The sequence below is a fragment of the Convolutriloba macropyga genome, unplaced genomic scaffold, assembly GCF_964194025.1.
Source record: "Convolutriloba macropyga unplaced genomic scaffold, txConMacr16.3 SCAFFOLD_3025, whole genome shotgun sequence".
Classification (NCBI taxonomy): domain Eukaryota; kingdom Metazoa; phylum Xenacoelomorpha; order Acoela; family Convolutidae; genus Convolutriloba; species Convolutriloba macropyga.
In genome coordinates, this window is record NW_027449317.1 from 7,501 (window position 1) to 14,436 (window position 6,936).

At 45.0% G+C, this 6,936-nt stretch overlaps 2 pseudogenes; both read right to left on the reverse strand.

Moving 5' to 3' along the window:
• Window positions 1-4,319, reverse strand: part of LOC142354946 (large subunit ribosomal RNA) — a 7,270-nt pseudogene extending 2,951 nt beyond the window's left edge.
• Window positions 4,320-6,002: 1,683 nt separating this feature from the next.
• LOC142354945 (5.8S ribosomal RNA) lies at window positions 6,003-6,154 on the reverse strand (annotated as a pseudogene).
• Between the last annotated feature and the right edge of the window lie 782 nt (window positions 6,155-6,936).

Here is a 6,936-nt window from a genome sequence, read left to right on the forward strand (position 1 = left end):
TGTCTGACCCCCTTGGATGGCTTCACCAAGCGTCTTGCTCCGTCGATCTCCAGAGTTGTGCCCTGTCTCTTGTAGCCCTTCATGATGTATCTGAGGATCTTGGGGTCTATGCCTGCTTCTAGTGCTGCTTCTGCCAGGGCCTTGTGGGTCACACTGTCAAAGGCCTTCTTCACATCTATGAAGGCCAGTTTGAGTCCCCGTCTCTGTGTCTTTGCCTCACTGATAATGCCCTGCAGCAGAAGAGAGTTGGTTGCCGTCCCATCTACCCTCTTGAAGCCCTTCTGTCTGATATTGTCGTCTAGGTCCTCAAGTCGTGCAGCTAAGCACTTGTGGAACACCCTGGCCAGTACACTTGCCACTGTGATGGGTCTGAAGTCCATTGGTTCCTGAGACCCTGCCACTTTGGGGATGAACACTGTTCTTCCACTAAGGAGCCACTCGGGTAGATGTTCAGCCAGCAGCCAGAGATTGAAGTGGGAGACCAACTTCTTGAAGGGGATGCAAGTCACCGTCTTCCTGCTCACCCTGTCTGGTCCAGAAGCTGTCTGTCCCATGGTCTGCACACACTTGGCCACTTCTTCGATGGTGATTGGAGTGACCCAACCCTGACCGCTGATTGTGCTTAGGTCTATTGTCTCTGCTTCCGTCTCAAGGAGCTGCTGCCAAGCATCAAGAAACCCTGTCTTGTCGGTGATGGGGTTGTGCTCACCAAACTTCTCCCATGACCCATCCATCACTGATGCCGCTGCCTTAGCCCTGTCACGTCTGTAAAGAGCCTGCAGTCTTGCATACTGGTGCCGTCTCATGCCCTTCTTGGATCGTCTAGGATGTTTGTGAGCCCTCTGTCCCCCATTCTTCCCTGGTTCTTGTGCAAGGGTTTGTAGCCACATCTGTCCCTCTCTCTCGACGTACTGGGTGAGATCGTCGTCCGTCATTCTGTGCCATTCACCCGGAGGAGGAAGAGCCAGCATCTCAAGGTCGATGCCCGTCTCAAGACAGTGTCTTGGTCTGTCTTCCTGCACAGTGTTTTCCTCCCTGTCATGTTCCTGCATCATTGCCACAAACTGTTGGTTCTTTCTCAAGCCCTTGAATGCCTCAGCGGATCGATGGGGGAACAGTCTTGCCAGTTGCTCATTCTCTTGCTTCTGGGATGCGGGATCAAGGACCCTCATCGCGTCTCTGACCAGAGCCATTTCCTCAAGAGTCCACCTTGCATTAGATCTGCCTGTCTTCTGGGCCTGCATCTGGTGGTATGTATCTGGGTGCCTGCTTTTGGTGTGAAGTGAGAGACCAGTCTGTCCTTTGAAGGGTCCAGCACCACAGATTGAGCAGCACCAGTTGGGGGCTGTTGCTTGGCCACTCACGGGTTCCTGGGTGGGAGCCCTGCCCGCATGTGCTCCCTGTGATGCTTTCGTCTGTGATGCCCCTGACTTGTGACTTCTGGTCTTGTGCTGCTTCAGGCCGAGCTCACTCCTGAACGGACCCTGTCCGCAGATGTCGCAGGTCCACTTGGAGGCCACGTCTCCACAACTACTGGTGCTCACACTGTCTTGTCTGGCTGAGGCCAGATCTTTCTCATTGATTGTCTTCATCGTTGGGACTACTGTACCGAGGTACAGACTTTGGTTTTACCCAAAGTGGTTGGCGAACTTTTAAGGTGGTCAGCACACTTCACCGGACAGCCTTTGTTCTGGTATGACTCCGAAACCGTGGTTTTAGTGGTTTGCCTTCCACGGACAGTCTTTGTTTTGGTATGACTCCGAAACCGTGGTTTGTTGAGTGGTTTTCCTTCCACTGGGCAAGTTTTTAAGGTTTGTCCATTCCGGGGACTATTGATGGTGTGCTTAGCTCAGCCACGAATGGCAGTTTCCAGCGAGACCTCGTGGAGGTTGCACACAGTCAACTAATCATCACTTAAGAGAGTCATAAGAGAGTCATAGTTACTCCCGCCATAAGAGAGTCATAGTTAAGAGAGTCATAGTTACTCCCGCCGTTTACCCGCGCTTATTTGAATTTCTTCACTTTGACATTCAGAGCACTGGGCAGAAATCACATTGCGTCAACACCGTTTCACCAGCCATCGCAATGCTTTGTTTTAATTAAACAGTCGGATTCCCCTTGTCCGAACCAGTTCAGAGTTCGAGTGTTTTTTGTGCAACAGAATAGACCTAAAGCATATCAGCTAGCAGTCAAACCAAACGCCAACAACCCGAAGGCCATCGCACGCTTTAGCAGACCGAAGCGTCAAACTAAAGGCTTGTTACACCCACTCCTCAGAGCCAATCCTTCTTCCGAAGGTACGGATCTATTTTGCCGACTTCCCTTATCTACACTGTTCCAAGACCAGAGGCTTTTCACCTTGGGGACCTGATGCGGTAATCGGTACGATTCACTCTCCTGACATCTGCTAAGCCAAACTTTTATGTGCCACCAGGAACAATTGGGACACAGCAAATGCTGCTGTGCTCTTGCACGCTTCGAGCCTTATCTCTGATTGAATCAATTCCAAGGACTCTACAACGTGTTATAAAGAAAAGATAACTCTTCCCCAAGGTCCCAATGACAAAGTTCGACCTCAATGACGTTGCCGTCTCAATGCCAGGAGAGTAAGTTCGGGAATTTTAACCCGATGCTCTTTCGAGACTCAGCAGTTTTCAAGAAACCACTATTCAAGACTTTGGCATTAGCCTGTCTTTTAGAATCGACTAACTCATGTGCAAACGCTGTTCACATGAAAGCCTTTCCCGCTTCAGTCCTCAAAGTTCTCATTTGAGTACTTGCTACTTCCACCAAGATCTGCTCCATTGATCGCTTCGCGCATACACTTGCGTGCATACTTTAGCGCAATCAATGTGTCCTCCTACACATGAATATCATTTTTGAGCTGGTGAGGCTCTTTTTCTCTAATCTAACTTGCGTTAGATATTGATATTCATGGTTGGGTATAGGCCACGAGCTCTAGTGCCATCCATTTTCAGGGCTGATTGATTCGGCAGGTGAGTTGTTACACACTCCTTAGCGGATTTCAACTTCCATGACCACCGTCCTGCTGTCAGTATCAATCAACACCTTTTGTGGTGACTCATGAGCAAGTAGTTAGGCGCCTTAACCCAACTTTTGGTTCATCCCACATCGCCGGTTCTGCTTACCAAAAGCGGCCCACAAAAAGCTTGCATTCATAGTCCAAGTGCAATTAAGTCACAAGGACATCTCACCGATTTATAGTTTGAGAATAGGTGAAGGAAAAATTTTCCCCCATTCCTCTAATCATTCGCTTTAACCGATGAAATTGCTTTGCGAAGATTTTTCAATCTTGCTCAAGCTTTTGCTATCCTGAGGGAAACTTCGGAGGAAACCAGCTACTAGATGGTTCGATTAGTCTTTCGCCCCTATGCTCAGGTCAGACGATCGATTTGCACGTCAGAACCGCTTCGGGCTTCCACCATGGTTTCCCGTGGCTTCGCCCTGCCCAAGCATAGATCACCATCTTTCGGGTCGTGTGCTACTTGCTCTGGATCAGTCATGCAATAAGAGCAAAACCGTCCGTGGTTGCGGGACACCGAATCGGCGCCCTCACCACACAAAGTAGTGCAATTCATAAAAATTACACTGTTCACTTTCATTTCGCGTGTGCGCTTTCAATGAGCGACAACACTTGCAAGCAACTCACACTCCTTGGTCCGTGTTTCAAGACGGGCTGTAGAGAGCATTGAATAGGAAGTTGAGGTCAGACAGGCAATCAAGATCAATTTATCTCATTTTGTTTAGAATCAACAAGAAGAATTCCGAGGAAAACTTCTGCTCGATTCATTAACAAGATTTGCCAAAAGACGACAACTACACTACTCGGTAGCCGAGAATATAATATCAAGGCATTGAGTATGGTAACGCTCACTCCAGTTCCCCTTCAACAGTTTCACGTACTTTTCACTCTCTCTTCAGAGTGCTTTTCAACTTTCCCTCACGGTACTTGTTTACTATCGGTCTCGCTTTATAATTAGCTTTTGGAGAGACATATCTCCAGCTTCGAGTTGCACTTTCAAACAACTCTACTCATAGGAATGAGCCATTATGACTGGTATCGAAAATGACCTTTACAGGATTTTCACCTTCTTTGATGCTACTTTCCAGTAGACATCAGGACAAATTCACCAGTCTAGCATCAAACCATACCGGACACCGAGAAATGTTGCCATTTCTCTTCCCGATGAGCTTTTCCCTGTTCATTCGCCATTACTAAGGGATTCTCAGTTGATTTCTTTTCCTCCCCTTACTGATATGCTTAAGTTAAGGGGGTTCTCTCGCCCAATTCAGGTTATGTAGTTGATTGTCTCTTAATTGGTTCACTGACCAATATGAGACAGAAACCGATTCAGCAGTTTTGTTCGCTACTACTATCAAACACAGGTCGAAGTTTCCATTCAGTCATTAATTCCAACTTTCAAATGTTGTTGTTTCAGCTTTCGCTTACTAGAAGCAACATAATACTCGCTGCAATACAGACCTCGGGAAACCCTCACCGTGAATAAGGTTCACTCACATATTTCACTACATTTTGCGTGGGATTGGAGATGAGGCTACTCGTTCTTGCTCAGTACTAGGCTGAAAATTAACGAAACTTCGTTACAAACGTTCACATGTTGATGTTTCCGCTTTCGCGTACTCGAAACAACATAATACTAGTCTTTGTAATTTAGTTTCATAATTTCAACTGTTCTCATGCAGAATTTTTGCTCATTCTTATCCCAAATTTTGACCTGGCTACTAGTTACACTCCTTGTACTTATTGCAAAATGACCACAAATTTCAACAGCTTTCACATGTTGCTGTTTCGGCTTTCGCTTACTACAGTCAACATAATACTCGTTGCAAAATAAGTGCTCGGCATCTGCAATTTTCCAAAGACGAAGTTTCGCCAGTTCAATTTTCGCTCGCCAATTATGGCTACTAATTCACACGGTACTGAGCTCAACAACATTAAATTTGTTCAGCAAGACTTTCACATGTTGATGTTTTGGCTTTCGCCTACTAGAAGCAACATAATACTCGTCTTGTTAGCTCATTCAATGAGAATAGCTTTTCCCGTTGAGAATTTTTGCCTTCAATTGGCGTTGTAGTGAGTTTGGCTACTCAGATCACCAAATACTTGTGACAATTCGAACCAGAAATGTTTTCAATTTTCACATGCTGATGTTTCGGATTCAACCTACTAGAAGCAGCATAATACTTGTATTCAACAATTTCTGTATCAAATCCCAGTTTTCTCTGGTGCATCTTTGCCAAACTATTCCAAACTGCCTGAGTCTGAATACCAATTACAGGTACTAGTAAATGCACGTTACTAAGGACTATATAGTTCTAGGTTACTGTACACAACGACGTTCACATGTTGATGTTTCAGCTGCCGCTTACTAGAAACAACATAATACTTATCGTGCATACCTTTCCATAACTTGTCCTTTTCAGATGCATTAGTTTCCCTTTGTCTTGGCTTCTACAGTCAGACTGGCTACTAGTAACAGCACAGTACTAATCACATATCGTTCTACAGTTTGCAGACAACTTTCACATGTTGATGTTTCAGCTTTCGCCTACTAGAAACAACATAATACTCGCTGTATACATTTGTAGTTCTCTATGTAACTTTCATGTGAAGAAGTTTCGCCAGTCTTTTTGACTGTCTCAAATCTGAGTCATGCTTAGGCTACTAGTTGCTTCATAGTACTTATCGCCTCGAGATCATTGAACAAAACTTGATTTTCACATGTTGCTGTTTCAGCTTCCGCTTACTAGAAACAACATAATACTAGTCTCATTAAGTTCCGTCTCTTTGCAATTTTCTTATGAAGAAAATTCGCCATCACAATGACTCCAGCAGTTCTTGATCAAGGAATGCAATCATTGATCAGAATGCTATTATTTGAATCGGTTCTGCTTTAAGTGTTCCAATTTTATTGGAAGCACCAACAATAGAACATCAATGTGTTCAATCGAGAGTTATATAACCCTGAATCGGACGCAGTCAACAGCCGAAGCCGAGACCGCCTTTTGCGTTAGAGAGGTCGGTAAACAAATCTTGCGATTCATACCGAATTAACACATATAGCTGTGCTCCTCTTCGTAAAGCGAGCCAAGTGATCCCCTGTTGAAGGATGTATTTGGACCAATCTAGTAGCATTTGGTTTCCAACAAGCTCTCCCAAGTTAGCTTACTTATTGGGCTTTTCAACCAATTCGGTTGGCTACAAGCATCATCAAAGTACTAGCCACAGTTTGATCGCAAAATTCTACGACTTTCACATGTTGATGTTTCGGCTTGCGCTTAGCCTACTATAAGCAACATAATACTAGTCATATCATAGAGCGTGATCAGCTTGTGACGTTCTCATGATGAAGTTTCACCAACAGTGTCTCACTTCGAGCTTAAATCCAGCTACTAGTAACTACACAGTACTGACTGCAACGATAACTTTTATCTATACCTTTCACATGCTGCGCTTTCGGCCAGGGCCTACTAACGTCAACATAATACTCGATATAAACTTTTGTTCATGATGCAGCTTCCCCATGCAGAAGTTTCGCCTTCAAATGCTCTCTTGGCCATATGACGTAAGAAAAGGTTACTAGTAACATCACAGTACTAGCCACAGTTTGATTGCAAAATTCTACGACTTTCACATGTTGATGTTTCGGCTTGCGCTTAGCCTACTAGAAGCAACATAATACTAGTCATATCATAGAGCGTGATCAGCTTGTGACGTTCTCATGATGAAGTTTCACCAACAGTGTCTCATTTCGAGCTTAAATCCAGCTACTAGTAACTACACAGTACTGACTGCAACGCTAACTTTTATCTATACCTTTCACATGCTGCGCTTTCGGCCAGGGCCTACTAACGTCAACATAATACTCGATATAAACTTTTGTTCATGATGCA